Source organism: Suricata suricatta, chromosome 3 (genome assembly GCF_006229205.1).
Source record: "Suricata suricatta isolate VVHF042 chromosome 3, meerkat_22Aug2017_6uvM2_HiC, whole genome shotgun sequence".
Classification (NCBI taxonomy): Eukaryota; Metazoa; Chordata; class Mammalia; order Carnivora; family Herpestidae; genus Suricata; species Suricata suricatta.
In genome coordinates, this window is record NC_043702.1 from 30,280,809 (window position 1) to 30,305,986 (window position 25,178).

General features: G+C 44.3%; 1 long non-coding RNA gene across 1 annotated transcript; it reads left to right on the top strand.

Moving 5' to 3' along the window:
* Positions 1-15,702: 15,702 nt before the first annotated feature.
* On the top strand, positions 15,703-24,299 carry LOC115286406. Its single transcript, XR_003906046.1, has 3 exons — positions 15,703-15,958; positions 19,856-19,934; positions 24,261-24,299. It is a non-coding gene; the product is annotated as an uncharacterized LOC115286406 (long non-coding RNA).
* Positions 24,300-25,178: the final 879 nt, after the last annotated feature.

Genomic DNA, 25,178 nt, shown 5'->3' on the forward strand with positions numbered 1-25,178 from the left:
CTTCTTGATCCATTCGTCAGGTGATGGACATTTAGGCTCCTTCCATGTTTTGGCTATTGTTGACATTGCTGCTATGAACATTGGGGTACATGTGCTCCTATGAATGTTTTTTTTTAATTTTTAAATGTTTATTTATTTTTTCAGAAAGAGAGAGAGAGAGAGACAGAGTGCAAGCAAGGGAGAGGTTGAGAGAGAGGGAGACATAGAATCTGAAGCAGTCTCCAGGCTCTGAACTGTCAGCACAGAGCCAGGTATGAAGTTCAAACTCATGGGCAGTGAGATCATGACCTGAGTCGAAGTCAGACACTTAACCAACTGAGCCACCCAGACACCTCCACCTTGTACTCTTCAGATATTCCTCACATAATGACTAAAAATATATATATATAAAACCAAAAAGCCAAACTGTTACTAAACAGACTCCAGGAGTGCTATATTTCAGGAGCACGTTGGTGTTGAAGATACTGGGAAAAAAGGAGCAAAGGCTGTTGAATCCCTTGGTTACATTCTCTGGGGGAGCATTCTCTCGATTCTTTGCTTCTCCAAATGCTGGCAATACCAAGTCATCCAGGGAAGACGTGACGGGCTGGTGCCAGGAAACACACTGTCTTCAGAGCCAGACAGCCCTGCCTTCAGGCTCCTGCTTGGCCTACTAAGGAGTCTACCATCTTGGGCAGGAGACAGATGGGTCCCTGCCTGTTAAGAGCTTGAAATCTAGAACAGAAGGCACATAACAGATTTCACAGTATCATGGATCTTCCCGAAGTGCTTTTACTATTGTATCTCCGAGACTAACATATTAAATCATACGCTTGCCATTGAGGGTCTGTATCAGCCACTCCTTGAAGGTTACGGTTCTGCTGTATCACATGGGGTATTTCAGCTCTGACACTGATAAAAACAATTAGCACAGTGACAGTGATAGGGTCTGTATTTTAATCACCAAAAGACTGCAAACTTTTGCTAACATATAAGAAAATGTGGAGGACAAGAGTCGTGGCATGACACTTACACATTTCTGTTTCAGTAGAAACCCTAAAGTCACGACGACGTCACCCTTTTTAGCTGTTTTACAGCTGTGGGCGTTCACAGATATGCTCTGTGATCCAGACAGGCTCCTCTCTAACCTTGCTAAGCCTCCACACCATATTTGCGTCTTCAGAACAAAACAGGAAATCACTTATAAATCAAGACAGTGCTGGAAAGCCCGTGGGTTTTCCTGAGACTGTGCTGTGTGAGGGGGAGGCAGCCGCTCAAGACTGGCTCTGGGTGAGCAGGAAGACTAGGGCTTCAGCCTGCCCTAGTCTGTGGGGTCACCGACTAGGGAGAGCTAAGGACCTCGCTTGGGGACAAAAAGCAACAACCATGGAAGCTCATTAAAATGTCTTTCCATTGGACTTTTCCCATCTGAGCCTCTGATGATACCTCTATTGTCCCTGCAGAGGAGAAGGACGTGTATTCATGTCCAAGCACTGGCTTCTCCTCATGGAACTTGTGTGGGCCTCGTGTGATCCAGTCTGGTAGCCAGTAGCCACATGCGGCTATTTAAATTCAAATTTATCAAAATTAAATAACATGTAAACTTTACCTCCTAGGTAGCACTAGCCACATTAAAGCATTCAGTGTGCCAGTGACTAGTTACTGGACAGGCAGATACAGTATGTTTCCGTCATCGTAGAAAGTTTCCTTGTAGAGTGCTGTCACCAAAGCACGGCAGCAGTAGAGAGTCAGAGCAGGCGTTGTGCACCTGCCCTTCTGCCATTTACCTGTGGAGATTGTGAGTCCGTGTAGGGACACTGACATGAACGTGCATGCATATCTGTACTGCATCTTCAGGGCCCAATAACTGGCTCGTTTGAAAATTTGTCAATGAGCAAGGTAAAATGTGCATGAAAAAGAGATAAGAAAATATATCACAATATCAAGCATAATGGTTTTGAGTGATGGGAATGTGCACTATTATTGTTTTGTCTCGGCCTATTTGCAGTGAACTGTGCAACCAGAGTTTTTGTCTGCTTTTCCCACAGCATGTGACACAGGAGACACAGCTTAATTCCTGGAACCAACTATGCCTGAAGCCATCGACTCTGGTTGGGTTTCCTCCTTACATGAGCCAGTTTAACAGATCTGAGTTGATTTTTTCTTTCACTACCAAACAAATAAGGACTAATTGTGCTGCTTTTATAAATGTATGCAGCTTCTCGATTGGTCATGTATTTCTCCTAAAAGCAGAGAAAATAACTTTGCAAAGTGTATGTGATAAGGCATTCTATTGTATATGTCATCCGTGTGTTGATATTCACAAACCCTTACAAAGCAGTGTATCCAAATAAGCTAGACCTGATCTCCAAAAATCCCCAAGGAGCACTGCATAAACATGCCAAAATAACTTTGTTTATTAAAAGGAAATTTGAGGCAACTGTTACTGCTGAACTGTTTGGAGTTCTGGCAGAAACACACCCCAAAACATGATTGGAACGTCTGCAGCAACTCCTGTTGTCAGACTTGGTTGTAAAATACAGAGTAACAGCTCACTTGACCAATGAAACCCAAATTAGCACAATTTATCATTAGAGAGCATTCTCGTTTGCTAATCTGGCTAGTTCCAAGGATACTAAATCACAATTTGCCATTTTAACAAATGAGCCTATTTGCAAGTACTCTAACACCCATCGGCTTGGCTGATGGAATGCCCCTTCTAGGCTTGGCTCTAAACACAAGCTGGAGGAAATTTGCCCTGGGATAACATTTTCGTTGGTGACGCTACTGAAAAGATTTCGAATTACCCCATTCTGCAAATCCTTTCCCCGCTTAGTGGACAGGCCAGCAATGGAATCACATAGGGTATTTATGCCTGCCACATATCTACAACTCCACTAAACATCAACTGTCAGTGTCCCCTCGTCTGTAACTGTTGAGACACTAGTGAAAAACAGAGAGAAATGGCACATTGCTGAGGCTGTGCATAATCGGGTCTCCCTGAGCCATTTCTCTGCGTTTTCTCAGCTCTTTATAAGTCTTCTGGCAGTGGGCTCGACTGAGCCTTTAAATACATTCATCTCTTCCTTGAAGTCATACATTCCACAGTTTGCTTAGAGGTGCCTCCAGTGGCCGGATAGTGTTGGAATGTGCTGCCTGCTGACTCCGTGCTGCACCAGAGGTTTGTCATAGCAACTGCACCATGGTATTGTTTCCCCTGTCCAGGGGGGAAGGCTGACCCGCCAGGCCGGGCCATCTAAGGGTGGCTGCTCTGCAGCTGTGCAGAAGGAAGTGCGAGACATTCCTGAGGTGGATGCTCTTGGTACCTGCCACCCAGGCGGTCGCCTCTTCCTGCTATTGTCAGCTCATGCATTTCCCCTTTTGGTCTCCAAAAAACACAGCTTCTTTTCTTCCCTCCCCCAGACTTGCTACCTTTTTCCGGCAGCCTCCTATCTTGTGTCTGAGGCCCCCAGGGTGGCTCTCCTTGCTTACAGTGTGTGTGACTTGTACTCGTCTGGGATTTCTCCAGGCCCCCGGCCCCTGCGGATGATACTGCCTGATTAGAGTGCACAGTTTTCAAAGCGTCTTCATATTTGCTATCTCATTGGAGCCTCCCACCGTTTCTAGGTACTAGATAAGGTGGGATTACGATCCATATTTATAGAGATGAATGGAGAGGCTCTTATTTTTTTTCCCTACTTAAAATCTAAAAGAGCTTCCTTATTCTTTTCCACTCTCTCTTTGGCTCTGAAATTTGCCATGAATGAGCATTCCAAAAGAGAGAAACGGTTGCCATGTTTCACAATCACAGGGAGAATGGCAAATAGTAGAGAGTTTATCAGTATTCCTCGTCACACACAAAAGAGGTTTTAGTAACTATCTGTAGCTGGGTGCCCTTGTCTGCTTTAAGGTAGATAAAGGTGTGTTCTTCTCACTGTTTCCCACTGGGAAAAAGTCATGCAGCATGAACATTATTACAACTAATAATAATAGTAACTAATATTTATTGTGGTATTTTATTGCATGCAGGACTGTGCTAAGTTCTTCATATAGAATATATGATGTAATCCTAAGAAGCATTTATTAAGGAAAAGACAGATTGAAATAACAATAATAAAGGCTATCTGAGAGGGAATTTAACATCCTATTTAAGAGCACGGAATTTGGAACTACAATTGTCTCCATTTTAAATCCCAGCTCGCTCCCCACCCCCGCCCCAACTGTGTTCCCTTGGACAACTTCTCTGTGCCTCCACTTTTTCATCTGTAAAATGGGATTATAATAGCACTGTTGGGAGGAAAAATCTTTTATTCTACCTTTCTAGGTTCTTTGGCTGGTCTAATAATCAAATTAACATAAGATAGATTAAGAAGAGAAAAACAAACATAGACAAATATACACAAATGATCTATGTATACACAGGAGCCCCAAGGACAAGCCGGCCAATTGAGGCCTATAAGGCACGTTGAGCTATGGAATGGGAAAGGGACCGGGGAGGAGGGTGATTCACAGGACAATAAGAAAAGCAGATGTTTGGCAATTAGATGTCTGTCCTGTCATACAGATAGGTCATTCTGATAAAAAGAAGTAATCTCTTGGTAATAGTTTTCATTCTGGGCCAGGTCCCCTATGTAAATTATTTTAGGTAGCTGAGGGAGAAACAAAAGTTTTTCTTGAGTCTGCTGGGTCTTGAGTACCTTCACCTCAAAATAGTCCAACATGCCAAACTTACACATTTTGGGGACACTTGCTCTGAAGCCCTTCACTACATCCCTTCAGGATTGCCATGAGTTAGCATGTTTATACATGTTATACGCTTCATAGCATTTAGAAGAGTGTCTGGCCCAAAGTAAATGCTGTGTGGATACATGACACTCAGTAGGTGAGTTAACCTCTCTGTGTCCTTTCTTACTTTCTGCACTTGTAAAATGGGGATAATAACATTGCCTACCCAATAGAGCTGCTATAAGTATGAGGGCACTTACACTCATGTCTGGTCCATTGTAAGTGCTCAATAAATGTTAGCTATTATTGTCTCAGGTCCTAGCTTGATGGATTTGGAGGCTGAGGCAGTCCCAACGAATCCATATTCCACAAACAAAGCTCTGGGTGCCAAACCAACCCCACCGGGAACCATATTCAAATTTCTGGGTGCATTGAACTTTAGATATAGCTGCACTCACTCAATGTTAAACACTGCTTATGAAAATCAATGAAAATAACCCAGAATGTGATCACTGTCGATTACTTTAGTCCAATTGCTTCTCCTTCCTGAGGCGGCTCGTCGGCATAGCTTCCCTTCTAGGTTAAAAACTTTTTGTTTTTTGAAAGGAAGGTGGTCCTCAAGTTGCTACTGTCTGACTGAAGCATTTGGCTCTTTGAAAAGTCCACAGAAAAGATGGCATTTCAGAGATTTCGAGAACTTCGGTACCAAATGAAAGCACAGACATCCAGCTAAGCCTCCTATCAGAAGAGCAAATTGTAGGAAAGAAATGTGGGCATTGAGAAGGAAGGGGAATCTGAGCATCCTCCATATTCTAAACGGCTCCTGGGTTCAGAGGACCAGTGTATGTTGAGAAAGGATGGTGGACGGGCGACCTACCAGCCAAAGCACATCTTGGAGCTGAGGGAGCAGGTGTCTGGCACCTCTCAGATCTGGAACTGGTTTCTACCTCAGCTGACATTTAGAAGGCATAATGGCAGTGCGTATCCCTGCCAAAGATCGCAAGTATGGGATTTGTGTAGCCTGTGCCCACCTACTTGCTCCAGGTGGAAATTTGCTCTCCCGCCCACCCAATTAAGAAAATAGGATATAGAAAAGCAGGGGAAGGATTGTTAGTCTAGTGCAGTTGGTTTGGGTCACAATGTTTTGTAGCAGAATTCTGGATTTCCACCTTCCTGGAAAACAAAACCAGTACAAATCCTAACCCGGTTCTCCCTCCAAAGCTTTCCCAAATAGGAATCTTTTGTTGCCCACCACCTGCAATGTCACTGGAGTGACCTTTGGCTGGTCAGAAATCCAATACTGTGACAGCATCAACAAAGGAGATTAGCCGGTCCTCTTTCTTGAGATCTGGTGTGAATGAACAAAAGTCCAAGGCAGAGGCTTGACAGAGTTTGCTCTGAGCCCGGATTCTAGAATGGATTGGTTCTTGCAGGCTGTTCAAGACTCCTGCATGGAATTTCATTACTGAAATTCTTCAGGTCATTTCCCATGGAAGTCATCACCCTAATGACTGCACACCATTCACACTCAGTAGGGCTGACTCAGCGAGCCGCCTTCCCACCCAGGGCTGTGAGCAGCACCTCCCAATTCTGCGGTAGTGACAGATCTGTTGGAAGAGAAGAGGTGCTATTTTTCTTGAAATAGAATTTGTCCCCCTGGAGATATGAGTACCAGCAGCCTGTGAAGGTCCCAAGACCGGGACAAAATTCCCATTAACAAAGACTCAGTGGGACCTAATGGGGAGACCCAAATGTGTCCCCCTGAGTGGAAGTTTAGACAAGCCCTTGGTTCTTCTCACCCTGCCTAGCAAGTTCCACAGGACTTTTTATTGCTGCAAGGAAAGTGCATAGAAAACACACTGGCAGAAACACTTCCTTAAAAGATCACTGAGCCACTGTGCAGCAAGATATCTAAATACATGGCAAAACTCTTCCATAATTTAGACCCAACACAGGCACAGAAATCACCCTCACCTTGAAGTTTCACACATTCTAAGCACCACAGGGCCACATTGCTTTCTACCAGAAGTGGCCCAGGCTCCAATTTTTGGTGTTCACCTGCCAGACATGTTATTTGCTTAACATCAGCTTTTATCGATACAGTAAAATCTGTAGCTTTCGCATTCATGGAGCCATTAGGAAGTTTGGGCTCTGTAGCCCTGAGTCAATGAAACCAAGACTTTTGTCTGAGACGTGCCCACCCACTGTCCCACCCAGCAGCCCACACCCACTTCTTTTCCCACCCAGGTTGGAAAGAGTGACTTGGGATTTGATGCCGATCATTGAATTTTTCAAACCCATTTAAAATTCAGGAGTAAATGCTTTTTAGAGGCAGAAATGTATCCTTCCAGAGCTGGTATCTTGGCTTCAGCTGTGACTTCAAAGTGTCTTTGATTCAAACCCCACCAGTAACTGCTGTCCTCAGTCAAAGTGCGCTGAGTGATGAGTGGTGCTGTTTGTCCACAGAAGACACTGGGTCACAGAAGAAGCACTGGGGTGGTCCCCATTGGGATAGAAAATGCCCCGTGCTTTAAAAATTGGCATCAGTAAGTGTGGTTGCAATTCAGAAATCGCTTTGTGATTTTTGTAGGTCTTAATGGAGAAAAGTTAAAAGAAACAAAGAAAGCTTCAAATGGATCAAAAATGAAAGCATGTTTTAGAGCCTCCAGTAGGTAGTAAGTAATTTTTGTGCCACTTATAAAATTATTCAGGAGAACTCAGACGGCGGTAGCAGCGTCTTCTCTGAGGTCTTTGCTGTATAATCACGTAGCTGCCTCACGCTCTGAAAACATAATGCTGTAGGTTCTCAAGCGCTAAGATGTTTTATATACAATGTTTACGACCTCTGAACATCTTGTCTGTTGGCAATCTGTTCCAGTTACTAATAAACTCGGACATGCTATAGCAGCATTTTGTTAGTGTAGAGTCCTGATCCCTTTCCTCGATGCCTTGAGGCCACATGAATTGAAATGCAAGATTTTTTTAGATTTTAGAAATGGAATAAATATGGTGAATATGCCTTCTAACACCCCAGGGACATCTGGAGGTCTCCATAATCGAACATTAATATTTCTGCAGACGTGTGTGTCAATAGCCACACTTGGTAGGATAAATATAAACAAAGCCTGTAAATAGCCTGTGTCAGTGCAAGTGAGGTTTTCTGCCAAATGAGTTCTGAAAAACTTTTATTTATCACAGCTCTTTGGATTTTGGAATTATGAATAAGGAGTTGTGGACCTGTATTCTACACGGAATCTGTGTCCCTCTCCAAGAGCAGGACTGTCAAAATTAGAAAAGCTTCACTGTTCTCTTTTTGCTTATTTCCCCCATTGAAATATTTTTAAAGTATACATTAAATCAAAGTCTTCTTTATATGTATCTCCTCAAAAGAGTTCACTGGCACTTTTAGGAAATTGTGTTTTTTTATTTTTTATTTAAGTAGTTTATTACCAGGTTGGTTTCCATATAACACTCAGGGCTCTTTCATCAGCAAACAGGCTATACCAAATTGCTGTTTTCCAATGCAGAACAAACGTTGTATTCATCCACTTATTCATCTATCCATTTATCCATCTATCCACCCATCCACTCATAGCAAAACATTTATTTAACAAGGATACGTACAAAACACCACACTGGGCTCTGACATAGTCGCTGAATGGTGTGGAAGCTGAAGTGGGTAAAAACCCCTGAACGCATGGATTTAAACTACTGGGCATGATCTTCATGGAAAAGCCGTCGTTAGGAGATAGCCACTTTGAATCAAGGCAGCAAACATAACTGATCCAGGAACTAGGGACCTGAGTTTCCCAGAAATCACAAGCCAGAGGATACTCTTACTTTTAGCTACGGCCAAGAGGCAGTGATATTACTGAGGGGTGACCTTTGGCATCTAAAGAAGAAAACAGGAGGGCAAGAGACACTTAGACAGATGTCACCTTCCCATGGAGGCTCAGCACTTGGAGGAGTTCATGCCAGAACACATCAGAAGCTGTTATTGGGGATTGGGAAGGGATTAAAAAAAACAGCAGGAAAAAATAATGCTCATCCCTAACACCTGGGAAGCTTTAAGAGGGCCACTCAGATTGGCCAGGAACCTCAGGTCACCGTATTCTGGGGTGGATAAAATGTTCTCAGCCCTTAATTCTTACGTAATCTTTGCCTACAGTGTGTTGTAATTAGTATCTCTGTTTTGCCAAAAATTCACTGAGAGAGAAGGAGACTTAGGAGAAGGAGAGAGAGTGCATGAGAGACAGAGGAGGAAAGATTCCTTTCCCCAAGGTTAAAATAAAAAGGCAGTGAGATAAAGAGTTGTCAGATATTATGTAGGACAGAGAAGGCTCTAGAAAAGTATGGATGAAGGTGTAAGAAAAGGGTACCAGGGTAAGAAGAAATCAGACATTCACCTTAAGCACACACACACACACTAATGTATACGTTAAACGCACCCTTCTCCGTCCAGGTTGCAGAAAACTCTCTGCTTCCTTCAGGAATGCTTGGGTCACAAATGGGGCCGCAGGGTGGGCGATAACAAAGCGGATTGGTCCCAAGCCCCGGATGCTGCCCTGAAGCGAGCAGATGAGGCCAAACCAGCCTCCCTCGGCCTGGTGGGCTGGCTCACTGAAGAACTTTTTGTTCTTTCTCTTGGTAGCCACTAGTGTTGGTCTGTGTTTTATTTTCAATGAAATTTCCACTAATTTTAAGCTACAGAAGAACAGAGCTGCTGGAGCTCCCCTTTCCCTTCCAAAAGCAATATAGTTTGCAGAGAAAACTTTCACGGCACAAGCCCTGCCTTGTACATGCTATATGCCACCCGTTTGCCCACAAGTGCTTTCAGAAAGGTGCTTCATGGGCCCCGGACCCTGGGCTTCCAAGGCAGCCTGTGAATACTGCCTCTTGTTAGGATGGTTGCTATAGTGAGCCCTTGTTTTTAATTCAATGGCACAGTAAATAATACTTTGTGCACGGTGGAGGGGGGGAACGGTCACTTTAAATTGCCTCCTCTGATCAGAAAGGAGCGTTTTTAAACTCTGAGTGATGGAGCAGAGACCTGCTCCTTTGGCTTATTTGGATTTTGACTCTTTCTGTCCTTGCAAGGTAGTGAGGTTGAGTGTGTTCTAAATACTTGGATCAACACGAACATGTGGTTTTATTAATATTTAAAAAATAATTTAAAGAGATAACATTTGAATCTAACACGTCCCCTATTTATTTGGGACTTACATCTGAACGGGAAGTCATACTGCTTGCCACCAACATACCCTCTAAGCTGTGCATCCGTGACATTAAAAAGATGGCTGGTCACGTTTAGGGGACTGCGGGGAGAAAACCGTAGCACCAAGAAACAGAAAATGTGGCGTAGGTAAGCATTTACAGCACATGATCCATAGTTGACAGCTGTGGGAATATCTGATTGCTCTGGAAAGGCAGAAAAATGGGAAGGGACTGAGAGAAACCAAAGGGGGCCGGGGAAGGGGCACCTGTCCTGGCGACGCACGGCTGGGGGTCCGGAATGACACACTGCTGCGGGATAAAAATAAAAGGAGCACAGAGGTTAATAAAAGGGGGACATATTCCTCTCTCCAGACACAGGGAGGTGAAAATTACTTATCACCTGCTGGAGTGGGTGTGAGAACGGGCCAGTGACCAAGTGCGTGGCAGGGAATATTTTGTAGCGAATAAGCAATCCACGAGCAGCCTGCAACAGGCTTCCCCCGGCGTCCTCGCCGGGCAGTGTCTTGTGGCTCCGTCTCCTCATTAGAGGACAACAGCTGTTCCTGACTATAATTAGCTCACAGTTCAATAGTCAGCTTCAGTCCCTTACACCTGTACCACACACAACATGGAAATTACAGAAGCACATGTTGTTTTTTCTTAAGTCACCTCCACTTACACACATTGTTAAGCATCTAATAGAAAACAACCAGAACTTCCCTAGATCCCTTCCTCCTTGGAGTGCTTTTTAAAATGCAAGTTGGGAATGTCTTTGTTTTTATGGGCCCTGGGTCCCATTTCCAATCTCACCTCCATGCTCCACAGACCCCCTGAATTAAAGAAGGTCTCCAGCGCTGTCAACCAACCCACCATGCATCAGGCCATAAAATCTTATTTTCAGCCACCTGCAGGATGATGGAGGGAAGGGGAAACTGCAGTGAGAAGGGGGGTGGGCTCCAGCTGGCTGCTGAAGATGGTTTCAACAGAATTGGGGGCAGGGGGGTGGAAGGGTGCAGAGTCTGGGGTCATTTCCTGCCAGGTCTGCGCCGCACGGGGGGAGGACCCATAATCACACTGTCTCACAGCTCCATTAGTGTCAAACCTCATTAGGAGCCAATGCACTTGGCAGCAGTGGGCACACAAAAGAAAGAACCGGCCAAGTCTGCAGAGTGCAGAGTCGACCATCACAACGCGGGGGCGGGTGGGAAGGAGGGATTGTAAAATTCCCGACTGGGTAATTAGAGTCAGCGGGGAAGCAGACAGACCCTAGCGGGTCTCTCATTTCTGTCCTGGCTGTTTTAGAGGATTGGCAGGGGCTGCCGTCTTCCAGGGGTGAGGCGATGCGCCTGTGTCATAATTCACAAAGAAAAATGATCATCAATTTGCACCTCGTTCCGAGGTAAGCCGAGGCTGCAGACTGTGGTTACAAGGGTTATTAGCTTCCCGGTAGAGCAAGGAGAGGAGGCTGGCCTGACGTGGTTACCGTGGTTGCAGTTAACCAACGAACCAGGTACTTGACTAGTCAACTTCTAGTAAGTTAACGTGAACAAGTTCACGTCACTTACACGTCCTGTAAGGAACTTAGGAAGACTGTGGGTGTGGGACAAAATATGGTGGCATTATTATCTACACCAACTTTGTCATTACGGGACATCATTCTGATCTTCTTCAAGTTCAACTGCAACAGAAAAGCTAATGTGATAAAGGCAAAACATACAAAATGGCTCATTCCAGCTGTTGCGTTTGACATTTATAAAAATGTATCCATCCAAAAAGGATTTTAAAAATTTGTTTAATTGAGGTGTAATCTATGTGCAATAAAGGTCTTCTACTCTCGGTGTACAGTTTGATGACTTTTGACAGTTTTGTGTAATTGTCAGTACAGTAATGTTCAGAACATTGCCATCTACCCCCAAAAAAGTTCCCTCTTGTCCCTTCTCTACCCCCTCTCCTCCCAGCCCCAGACTACCACTGACCTGATTTCAGTTATTATGCATGTATGTAACCTTTTGAATCTGGCCTCTTTCAGGTTCTTCTATGTTGTTGCATTTCCATTGTGTGGCTATATCACAATCTGTTTACCCACTCACCAGTTGGTAGGCATTTGGGCTGCTTCTAGATTAGGGCTATTATTAATAGAACCTGCTATGAAAATTCAGGCACTGGTCTCAGTGGAGGCAAGTTTTCATTTCTGTTGGCCATCTTTGCCTCTGTTATCAAATAGGGAAATAAATAAATCAACCTCCTGGACTGACTGTCCAACAGATGAGGGAGGAAGTAGCTATTGGCCTTGCTAAGGCGCAGGAACAAGCATAACTCTAAATGTTCCAGAATGTGGCAACGACAACGGAAAGAGCAGTGAAGGAATGGGAGCCACAGGTGCCCTCTCTCACGTAGGCATTCAGCAGGCAGGGACCCCGAGATCCAGGTAGCCTCTCAGTGCTTGTGATTGTGCGTCACGTGGTTAACTTTGAAGCCAGTGAAGAAAGCTCACGTAAGTTACAAATCGGTAATACTCCATTTGGCACAAAACTGGAACACAAAACTTGCCTTTGTTAGCTTATAACCTGAAAAGGCTAGCAATTATAAAACAGAACACAAGATCAAACGGAAGTGCAACATATAAGCACAAACAAATCTGAACTACTTCCCTGGTGCATCGCTTGAAAACATTCCTGAAGGCCCCGGGGAATGGACTACTGCACGCTGATCAGAAAGCACGGATAGAAGTCCAAGTGCAGAATGGCCCACCTGTGTGCTCCCAAGCTGCCGTTCCCACGTCAAGTTGGCTGAGTGCGTGTGTCTAAAACACAAGGGCCAACTACCCTGCTTTGCAGAGCTTGTGTCTCAAAAGCTCGAACTATGCTTTCAGCTTCAAGATGCGGCAGCATGGCGCAGGCTCAGTATCTCCGTGACGCGCACGCGTGGCTGAGCCCTAGAGGAGAACGGAAGACGGCCCACTGTCCTACGCTTTGCATGGGCCTCCTCGGGTGCCATCATGAAAACGTATCCTTCTACCAACACAAGTCATTTCTTTCATTCCCCAAAAGGGTAGAAAAGCACAGAAAAAAAAAAAAACACCATTTTAGGCATCAATTTTTAAGCCAGGGCTTCATTTTCAAGAACACCTGAAACCACAGTGACCCTGATCCCATTCTGTTTTCCTAGTTCCTTTGTGAAGGGCCCGACCTTAACTTTGCAATTACACATTTGGGGATTTCTGGAGCCCAGCTTTACCCTGAGGGAAAATAAGGAAACAAATAAGCTTAAAAAAAATTTTTTTTGACCTAACCCTACATCCTAAAGTCACCATCGAAATACATGAGATTCAAAGTCTGCAAGGTCTTAAGGCCAAGCTCACGGGAAAGTCAGGCAAACTAGAAGCTGTGAAGGACATGGATCTGCTGAATATATTAAGCTTGCATGTGTGTGTTTGTGTGTTTTCTAACCCTCTAAGGTAAATTTATACCAACCCATACAGATGTACTCTTTTCTGTTTATTATTCCCAATTGGGTGATGGAGGTTAATGTTGTGCAAAGGAAAAAACTCTGGAGCTTGACAGTGCTACACCTATTTTATTTTAAGGCAAAACAAAGAAAACAAAAGCTTGTTCTTTCAGCCAGCATTTCTTGCTCCCTCATTCTACTCAGACTGGATCGTCTTAAATCTGATTTGGGATTTGAGCTTTATTTGGATTAGCTCATTAGTGGGGCACCGTTCTGACAAGCCACTAATCTGGGGCACTGGTGCACAGCACCATGACAGGATTATGCTGAAAATGAGAAATCTAATGAGATTAGAGGGATCCTCGTGCACATGGTCTAAAGGTACTTTGTATGGAGGTCCAGGAGCTCGGGAATGTAGGAGGGGGACAGATTGAGGCATCAGACTCAGCTGAGCTAGAACACAGCTGTCGGAATGCCCAGAAGTGATTTTGTTCAACAAGGCAGCAGTGTCACACCTTTTCTAAGAAGGTTCTGTGGAATGTCAAGCAATTGCTCAGATTAAAAAGTAATAGTAATAAAAGGTAATTAGTTTGGGGGCAGGGTGTCAGTGAGGGCTGTGAACAGAGTTTTACCTTAAAAAACTCTGATGCAGTTTCATGTGCCTGTGTGAGACGCAGAACAAGTTACAGGTTAGGACTAAGGAACCAGCAACTTGGTAGGTTCTGAAGTTACTTGCCCCGAGCTGGACGTCAAATAAACTCCACTGACATTTTCTCCTTTGTAAAATGAGTTTCTTTCTTCCCTTTGTTATTTTAGTTGTTTTAAAGCGAAACAGAACATGCTGCTGCTTTTTTGCTTAGAATGAGGCTGTTGCTAAGATCAGAAAATGCTGGATTCCAACAATGCAATGATTTATAATGTCCAGATGTGGTTATGGGGCAGCGCACAACACACAGTGGAAGGGGGCTTTGTGCCTCCCCCATCCCGTTCCCTCCTCTTTCCCTCGAAGAGGAAAACAAAAGTTTCCATGGCATTTTCTTGCTTGTAAGTGAAAAATCAAGGCATTAACAGAGCCTACAGAGTTGGGCCCCTGGGACGCAGTTTCCTTTTTCATGTTGTGCTAGTGCGCCACCTTGTGGTGACTTTTAGGACTCCACCAAAGACCTACTTGTTAATCCAGCTGTCCCCAATTTAATATTCTTCCTTAAGCCTAGGAAAAAAAATTCAGTGTCAATCCATTCTATTAATCATCTTGAAAATGAGCTTGTGCAAGACAAAAGCAAATGTATTTTCAGCACATGTTAATAACTTAAAATCAAGCACGTGGCTTCTTTTGTATTCTTCTTTGCCAGACAATGAATACCATTTTGACTTAAAGTCAAGAACTATTTAAGCATTTAGAATTGAATACAAGACAGAACTGGTTCCACTTTCTTATTCTACCTTTTCAAAAGTATTTAAGGATTTAGAGAAGAAAGTTAGCCAGAAACTAATGGATGACACATTTTAAGGAGTTTCTCTGTTTGTTTTAAATATCTTAATCAAATGTGGATAAGGACCTTAGTTATTACATTAGAACAAATCAAGAATCCTGGCTCTGGCACAAAAGGATAAAGAGGAGGCATAGACAAATTCCAGGCGTAACAGAATCATAAGAGCTTTCTAAGGCTGAGAAAAAGATTCCAAAGGAGAGAGAGGAAAAAACCTCACCTGAGAAATTTATCTTCAAAAACACATTTTAACCTTTCCTGCTAGAAAACACAAGGCACAGTCCATTAGAGTTGTCAGAATCTCAAAAACCAGACTTGTAAGAATCACTTGGACATGACATTGGACACTGTGTTAGGTGTTACTTTTGTGAGCCAAGTGTGGGCTGTATTGTAGGGTTTCAATATTCTAAGCAGAAATAAAGAGGTGAAAAAAGTGGAGACATAACCCAAAGTCTTCATGAGCTGCAGGGGGTGGGCGTTGGGGGGTGGGATATGGTTCATGATTCAAAAGATCAGCTTTTGAACATAACTGTTTATAAGAATTCAGGCAGACAAAGAAAGAGAGGTTTATAAGCTTTTTCTTATCAACAAAATCTATTGTAGATTTTGCCTTTTCTTCTTAAGAGTCATCAGGTCCCCCCATCATTCAGCTGTGGTTGAGCAGTAATCTATTATTTCACTTAAACACACACTGAAAGATGTGATGTTGATTAGTCAAAGTAGAAGAAGCAGACATGCTTTGAAAACAAAAACTCTGTTGAGCTTCAAAAGGAACATCCATTGGCCACTGGAGCTCTGTTGCTAGGGAGATGGTTACCAGGCACAGGTGTTCTGGGGGCAGCCTCTCCCCAGCTCCCCGAAAGCCTTTCTGATACCCTGGACTCATGTCATGAAAGAAGGGTTTTCAAATATTTAATTTTTCTTGTGTGTCTTGGAAAGAAGGGACCGTGCTAGAGCGACTGATTTGCAAAGGCAAAATTAGGAAGAAAGAAAAGGAAAGTGGGGAGATGGAAAAACATGACCAGAGAGCCGTGCTGAAAACGGGATGTGCCGGGACGAGTGGACACTGACGTGAGCCCAGACACAGCACAGCCCGGGAACCGGTGAGCCATGTCCTGGGTTGGGAGCAAGGCCAGCCCATGAGGACAAGGAAGCCAACATGTTGTGCCTTCTACGAACTGTGTCTTATGGAGAGCTGACCAGGACCAGCCACCCTGCTTGCTCCATTTACACCCATGCTGTTCATCCCCCACTCACCCAGAGCAAGGCTTTATTATTGCTACTTAACCCACCAGAGTACTAAGCATCAAAATGGTTATGACACTTGACAAACGCTAATGCCCCCCTCCTTTTCTTTTTGGTCTGATTTCAAACTCTTACCTGCCTCCAAACATCTTCTTCATGGGGCTCTCATAGGACTTGGAATCGCTAAGATTTAATAGCAAAGATTTACACAACACCAGCTCTGTGCAATGAACATTTCTGGGTGGAGGGAGTGTGTGCATGTGCACATGCACCTGTGTGTTCAGTGTAATTGCAGACAAAGGTCTTGCCTTTAGTGGAGCTCAGAGCCTGGCTGGGAAGATGAATTAAATACAAAAATAACAAAACATTCTTTTTATCTGAAGAGTGGAGGAGTGAAGTTATATTGAGGGGAAACTTGGCACTTTGGAGATAGCATCTGGATGGCGTTCAGGTGTCAGATATAGGCTCCATGCTGCTCAGGAGGCTGGACAGCAGATGTAACCAAAGAGATGACCGAGTTGGCATTTGGCGGGTGAAAGGAACCCAGGAAGGTTTGGCTCTCTGCGTTGTCCTAGGAGGCGGCAGACCTCAGTGGGTAACAAAGACACACCGCTTTATGAGAGCTGTAAGGGGTGATTTGGTGGGGTCTGGTTGTTTGCTTGTGTGTGCGGGTGGGCGGGTGTGGATGTGGGTGTGTGTGCACACGTGAAGTGATGAGCCTGGGTTGGGGGTAAGGAAGATGAGAAAAACAGGGAAAAGTCACGGATTATCAGTTGAGCCTTCCTCACGATTTGCTCCACAATCAGTTCAGGTTAAACCTAATACATATAAGTCTGCCGTGGAAGTTTCTGTCCTTTAACTAAGAAAGGAAAACAAAACTGTCACATATTCACATTTTTCTTGATTCATGAAAAAAAGCCTCTGTAGGTATCTCGGTGTATCACAAATGGGAAGAAATATATATAAGTATATATATTTCCCCCCAAATCCAGGTGGAGACAGATGTCCTGCAGAGTGGCTCAAGTCCTTGCTCTTCAGCCCACAGGCACAGTGGGGCTGGAGGGGCTGAGCGGGGGCTGTGGGGGTACAGCTGCGGCAGACGGACACGAAAGCACCAGGCCATGAGGCCCCATTAGGTAAAGGTGAGGCAGTGAATTATTTTTTATAGCCTGGAAATGACATATCTCATTCATTCAGTGAGCTATTTACCCTCTGGATTGAGTTCATGGACCTATGAGTCATACCAACATGTCCATTTCTTTATCTTTGGGGACAGGAGGAAGGTAGAAGGTTATGCCATGAGAAGCAGGGGGTAGGGTGGGCTGATGGATGTTTCAGGGCCTCACGGAGCAGGTCTGCACGAGGCAGGCCCTGTGCTGTCTTTGTAGATTCTATCCCGAGTGAAGGGTTAGCAGCCAGGCCTGCTTCCTCTCCTGTATGAAAGCTGGCCAGCCACAACCTGGCCCGGGGTGCATCCCAACAGGGGGCTGGTTTCCTCTTCCACAATTTGACCATTCTTTCACCTGCGGAAGGTGTGCGTGTGCCTGTGTGTGCGCATGTGTGTGTATGCGTGCATGAGAGAGAGACAGAGAAACAGAGACAGGAAGAGAAAAAGACTCTGTTGGCAATGAAATTACTTTTGTACTTTTATCCAAATCACACCCAATTGGACAAGTAATTTACTGGCCGCCGTGTGGAGCCTGCCTACTGGTCCATCTTGCTGGATGAAGCTTCCGTCTAAGGGAGAAAGGAAATCGTGTCCAGGCAAATACTTCCCAGCTCTGTCTGGGTATCTTAGTGAAAAATCAAGCCTCTCTGCCGTCAGTCCCATTTAAATAAAAACATCACTTGCCTCCAACCAGTAGAATACATTTTCCCAGCTGATTGATGCTTTTCCATTTATTTTATAATGTATTTTTTCCTCAGCAAGGGATTGTTCTCCAGAATGTCAAGGAGGAAATATTTCCCAAATCATGCGCTGTGATTGGCTGGTTTGGGCTTAATCAGACAGAGAGGTGGGGAGGGGGAGAGAGCAGTGATTTGTCACAGGGCTGCTCCGGTTCTGGATAAAGAGGTGCTTTGTAATGCCAGCCTGCCTAATCTCTAGGCCACAATCAAATTATCCTCCTTTCTCCCCCATTCTTCTCCCACCTTCTCTCTTTCTCCCTCCCTCTCTCTCTCTTTCTCTCTCTTTCTCTTTCTCTCTCTCTCTCACACACACACACATACACGTACGCACACACGCATACACTACCTCTTCAGATCTATCACTGACAGAACAGTTATTAAACAAAATCTCAGCCCAGGGAATTAATAATGTCAAGGATTCATTTCTTTATCAAATGTTGTGCCTGAAGGAAGAGGACTCTGTGCTTTGCAGAAAGACCAAAGTACATTAATCACCTGAGGGGAAGGGATGGATTTGTGATTTTTAATGCTTGTCAAGTGAGTAGCGCAAGAGACCAAGAGAGACATCTCCGGAAGTGTTTGCAAACACAGAGGGGGTGCGGGCTGTTGTTTGGAGGATTCATGGTCCCTTGGGGACCTACAGAGGTTCTCTGGGGAGGTGGGGTAGGGGATGGGGGTGAGGGTGGTGGCCAGCGCCCCCCCCCCAGGCTGAAAAGGAAGGACCCAGGGTCTCATCTGGTGGGCCTTTCTGTCTGACAGTGTGATTGTTCTCTTGCCTTTGCAATCAGGCTGCGCAGGGGCCTGGGGGTGTGGGGAGAGTGAGGGAGGCAGGGAAGCGCCAGCGGCAGGTGGGAGCCCCGGCACAACGTTTAACCACGTTACACAGTGAGTAATTCCTAAAGCCTGGCTCTGTGCTCGTGCTCCTCCTTGGCCACCCAACAGTGTGCACTTGCACATGAAGACGCCAAAATCTGGGCAGGAAATAGCCTCTCTTCGTTCCTCTCGACCTTATTCATTGGGGTGCCTGTGACGTGTCACTCCCCCTGATAAAGGAGGAAAAAGAAGTCAAGAGGCTCAGGGGAGAACCAAAATGAATGCATCTCAGTAAGAAACTCTGGGCAGCCTGCTCTGTAGTTATCTGCATTGCCAACTTAAATTGTCAGTTTGAGCAAAGCCATGATCATCATCACAGACAAAGAGTGTCTTCATCTAGTGTCTGCATTTCCTATTCTGAATTCCTGATTATTGTATAAAATGTGCTGCCCTGGAAGTTTCCTTCCTGGTGGCTGGGTACAATTACAAATCAGAGCCGCTTGTTCATGGCCACTCCATTACCATCATGTTAAACGTCGGTGGGTGGCACTCAGCCTGGTGTCTCAAGTTGTGCAGCCCGGAAGCACGGGAGACTTAATGCCCGTGGGGTTACTCTTAACCGAGGGAGGGTGGGTGCAAGCCTGCAGCGAAATGCCCTGTCTCTGTCCTTTAACAGACATTTTGAAGAGGCATTCTTTACACTTTCCAGAACTCCTAGCCAATCGGAGCCCCTGTTGCCTCCAGTGGCAACCTTGATAATGCCCCTTTATGTTGGCTTTTCCTTGCCTGTCTCACTCCCCCTGCTCCTTTGCTCCTGCTTCTGTCATTATCTCCTAAACAGACTCCCTGCATCCAAGTCCCTGTGCTGGGCACTGCTTTTTGTGGAAAGCAAACTCAGTACCTATTGAGCAAATATATATATATATATTTTTTGAAATATGCTTTACCATCAAGCCAGTATATTTTATATATTTAGCAAGTTGTTTCTTTTGACACAGCAGGTAACATGCACATACATTGTGAATTTTTTACAGTGCTTCCCTTATGAAATAGAAGACCCCTAAGCTGCAGAAGTTGTGTTGCTACGTCAATCCACGGCCCGAGGAGTAGAAGGTAACCAATGCTGGAAGTGCACAGTGGCTAGCCAACATCCAGGAGTGTGTGGGAATCTGCAAATGTCTCCACAAGTATCCTGGGAGGGGAGCTAACCTAGGAATGTTCTGTTAATCCTCCCGTGTCCAGGCTGGTATCACAAATAGGAATGAATTCAGTCAACCATGAATTCACCAAGTATTTATTGGAAACCTACCATATGCTTAAGCATTGTGCTAGAGTCTAAAGATACAATGGTGACCCAAACAGATGGTTCTTGCCTGGTGGAATTTACTTATTTTATGGGCAAGACACATATTTATCATATAGAATTTAATTATAATCTGTGGTAAGTAAAGGGAACCATAACAGGGATCAGACCCTACTAGTGAGCCTGGGAAGTCTTTCCCGGAGAAGTGATGTGTCTGAGGAATAAGGAAGAGGTGGGGCAAGTGTGGGGCTGGGCGGGTGGGGGGGGGGGGGAAGATTCCAGAGGGAAGAGTGTGTGTGAAGTCCTTAAAACTGGGAGGAGGTAGGGGCGCCTGGGTGGCTCAGTCGGTTGGGCATCCGACTTCGGCTCAGGTCATGATCTTACAGTCCATGGGTTTGAGCCCCATGTCGGGCTCTGTGCTGACAGTTCAGAGCCTGGAGCCTGCTTCCGATTCTGCCTCCCTTTCTCTGCCCCTTTCCCACTCATGCTCTCTCTCTCTCTCCCTCTCGCTCAAAAATAAATAAACATTTAAAAATTTTTTTCAAACCTGAGAAGAGGTGAAGGAATCATTTGTTGAAGGAATGGCAGGCCACTGTCAATGAAAAGCAGAGTAAGAGAGGTTGAAAGTGTCACTTTAGATTAAAGGCAATCAGGCCCAGATCATGCAAGAATGTCTGCTTTTGTCTGAAGGGTAACAGGAATCAACTGGTGATTGGGTTTAAAAAAATTCTTAAATTATATCAGTAACAAATGAATATTCTCTTATTTTTAGACCGTGTAAGTTGCATAAGTAAATCAAAAGTCTGTCTTTCTCAGCTTCCCCATACCAATTATATTCACAGATGTTACCTGCTGTGTCACAAAACCCCTAAGCCTTGGTAATAGAGCAAACAAAGGGTCTGATTCTAAGTATCAATGTTATACATTTAAAAAAATCAAAAGATATTGTGTCACAATACGTGTACTAATTCAGAGAGGGCTAAAGGGATATCTTTGGCCACTACTAAAATAAAATGTATCTGCAGATATTGTTTGGTCCATTTTTATTTTTTTCTTTAAACATTTATTTGTTTCATCATGTGTATATAATTTAAATTTTAAAAATTATGCATACAGTGCCAGTGTGTGCTCAAACTTTCTTTACTTGTGGATCCATGAATAGAACTCTCGGAGCCCCCTGTAACCATGGTTAGAAGCCCCATGTCTAATATTGGCTTGCCTGGGTGCAAATCTTGGACTTAACATGTATAAGCTGGTTATTCTTGGCAATTTATCAATCTTACTCTATCACACATCTTCAGTAGGAAATATAATAGTACTTACTTCAAGGGTTATTGTGAGTATTGGATTAAATGAAAACTGCAAAGCACTTAGAATAGTGCCCACCATATTATGAGCACTTAATAAAGATTAACAATTACTATTAATGTTGTTAGTATTGTGCTGAGCTTGTATCTGACCACCTTACTAAGCTTTCTTTTGGGTTCTAAACAGTTGAACCTAAACAGTAAGTTGAATAGTTTGGATTTTCTTGGTCAGCAGTCATTTCCTGGAAAATCATGACAATTCCAATATTTATTCCTTATTTCTTTGTCTTCTTTTACTGCCCTGGTATTACTTTTCACACTGAAACAATAGCAGGGAAGACAGAAAACCTGGCTTCTGCCTTTAATGGAGATGCCAGTACTGTGTCACCATTCAGTATGATACTTGCTATAGATCGAGTGCATTTCTTTTATCAGGCTAAGGAAGATGACTTCTATTCTTGGGTTGCCAAAAAGTGTTATTTTATATTGTGGAGGGAAGGTATCAGCACTTGATAACTAAGACAAAAAAGCTGAATTCATTACTTAAATAAGAAAGAGGATACTGGTTAGCCATAATCTCTCTGAGCAAAGAAGCCTGCTGATCTTAATGGGGTTTGGGGTCAAGGATTGTTCTGGGATTATGTTGGTGACAGAGGTAGTAGTTGGTTGCAACTGAAAGTACGTTTTGGAGAAGGAAGGCTTGCTGACTGGCTGTTTCAGAATTGTCACTGGAGTGACTCTACTACTAACTGGTTGACCCTCCAGAGTTTGGGACAGTCATTGACTGGTTAGTACTCAGATGTGGGTTCAGTGAAGTAGGTGGCTACTGGCCAGTTAGACTGTGGGGAGCTGTCATTAATCAATCGAACAGCAGATTGGACATAGTATCTAAAAATTATATGGGGGAATAATCAGTGGTTGTCCTGGCCATAGTTGTCTTTGGAGATGTACACATAAACATTAGCAAGATTGCACACGAGAGGAGAATTCTGATGTAGGCAGTGGATATGGGGTTGCAAGTCCAGTGAAACAAATAATAAATGCCATCTGGAGAATATCACAAAAGTAATAGGTGGTCATCCTGGTTGAACTGGCAAGTCATTGTCCTCATGGATATACAGTCAATTGTACTAAAACAAAGCAGAAAGGAAACAAAAATTTAGGTAAGTAGGTGAACATATTGAGAAGAAAAGTTTTCAGTGGGAATTCAGGTACCAGGGCTTGGGGCAAGATGAAAGCAAGTCTCAAGCTCTAGAAGGTCCAGGGTATCAGGCAAAATGTCCAATTTAGGAACCAGGCCAAAGTTCATTAGACAGGCATCTAGTTAACAGAATGCGGCCACCACATGATCTCAGAGGGATGTGGAGTGATTTACTAGGTGCAAAGACCCAAGGACAGAGCAGACCAGTAAGAAGAATGACTTGAAGTAAAATTCTCATAGTATTAAAACCAGAATTCTGGGGACAGGACTCTCAGCCTTGACAGGCGGTTCTACCTGCATCGGGCGGAAACAGAATTTGCACATAGGTTCAAGGGAAGAGCCCTTATTGGAGGGACTGTTTGCATGGGCATGGACAAAATTAAGGGACAATTAAAGGATGGTGAGGCATATTGGCAAATCAAGGACTAAAGGGCTAGGAGAGGAAATGTTAATACAAGAATTAAGCAAGAGCTAGAGCCTAGAAGGAGAGATTTCTGGTGTGTATTTTTAATTCTGGAGGAACAAAGCTACTCTAGGAGGCCAAACACTGAAGCGGAGGAAGCACTTCTCTGACCTCACTCTATCCCCACCAATGACCTCCTACAGGGCTTCTCCTTGGCAAGGAGACTAGGTGATGCCGTCCATAAGGGATCATACTGCTTGGGTGCAAGGGAAGACAGAGAACAGCGGAGGATGAATGAATGGAGGTAATTAATAGAAAATAACCTCCATACTCCTGAGTGGCAAGGAGAGGCCCACTGATGTCAAATCAGTGGTGTTTCAGAAATGCTTTTGGGGACTTAGGTGCATGGCATAGACTCCCCATGAAGAATGCAGAGTTCCTGGTTCAGCATGTGCATTTTTGCTGGGCTGTGAGCTGAGTGAGCCTGAAACTTCTGTAACATTGAGAAATGGTGGAGAATCAAAATCACAATGGAATCTCCATGTTTTTTGTCACTGTGTCAAATTATGATACTCAGGGGAGGCAAGAAAGAGACCAAACTGGTATGTTTTGTGATGTAGATTCTGAGGCAGAAAACCCCAGCATGTGAGAATCAAATGGAGCCTCATTAGGAGATATAGCAAGTGCGGGAGTTTGCCCCTTTATGCATAACCAGCTTGAATCTCTGCCTCAGACGATAGCCAGCGTTTTGTGAGTTAATGGCGTGTGACGCAGAAAAGGAGCTGTGAAGGGAGCAAATCTCTCTTTAAAGTGAACATTTTCTAGAAATCCCATTTTCTCTGGGGCTCAAAGCCAGACTGACTTAGTGGATTAAGCTCTGAGGTTTCACTGCGGGGATGGATTTCAGGTCAAGGCCAACCCACAAAGCTGTGTGGGGGATGGGGAGACAACCCAAACGAAACTAACTGGTGATGTGTAGCCTTCTACCTGAGGGAGGCTGCCTCACAGAACCTGCTGAATAACGTGGGCAGTGGTGAGGAGCGGAGCAGCCCGTGTGCTATCAACACGGTGCTGATACTCACGACGCTCTCGCTTGGATTTTTAACCTGGGGCAATCAGTCGCTGGGTGTCAGTTGGAGGAGGGCACTCTGAATTGCTTTGCACCACTCAAATGCAGTTTTTGTCAGTTCTAGAAAAAGTTACATGATTATTTCTGTCCCCTCAGGATCATTTTTCCTCAAAGTCACTTCCGATGAGAAAAGGAGTGGGTGCTTGTTCCCCTGGCTGCATGCACCCTTTTCAGGCCTCCACAGCCTCAAACACAGCCAGCTGCCACTGTCGGTATGTACACACATTTGCACTTTCTGTGTGACAGTGCATGGTGGATAGTTCCTGGGCTGTCGTGAATTCAGTGGGATTCAAGTTGAGGCTGTACAAGAGGCCTGGCATGATTCAAGTGGCATCCCGACATGAGGGATTGCGCACTTCCTCCGTTCCACCCTGTCACCTCTTAGCTAAGAAGCCATTTCTGGGTCTGATGATGGGGAAATGGCATAGGAAACTACAATTCTCTTAGTACTTAGTTCAAAGGTATAATGAAAGCTTTTGAGCTATCTCCTTAATTAACCGTGCTCCTATTTTCTTTCTGGGATCTACAACACCCCCAACCTCACAGGTATAGGTATTAGAGAAAAGCCTCCAGATTAGTTCTTTCTGATGTGGTCAGGGTCAGATTGAGATTGTGGAGGTCTTTTTATGTTATTATTACTTTTGTGGGTATTTGTGGTTGAGTTTTTTTTTTCTTTCACCTCATCCTTTGGAGCCTAGATGCTCCATGTATGTGACTAGAATAGTAGCTCATAGATAGAAAAATTGATGCTCTCTGTTCTCCACGCTGTTCTTCAGCTGGGCTGTGCCTAAGCCTGAATGACATGGCTCATATTCTATCAGTCAAGTATCTAAACCTGGTGAGAATTGTTTGATGTTCTTTCAGGGCTTTGAAAAAAAAAATGATTTCCCTCCAGAGTTCAGATTTCCATTTCTTTTAGATATTATTATTATTATTCCCACAATGATATGCTTATTTGCTTCTTCATAAATATTTGCGTGCTGGCTAGAGTTGAAGCAGGAAGACCAGCTGGGA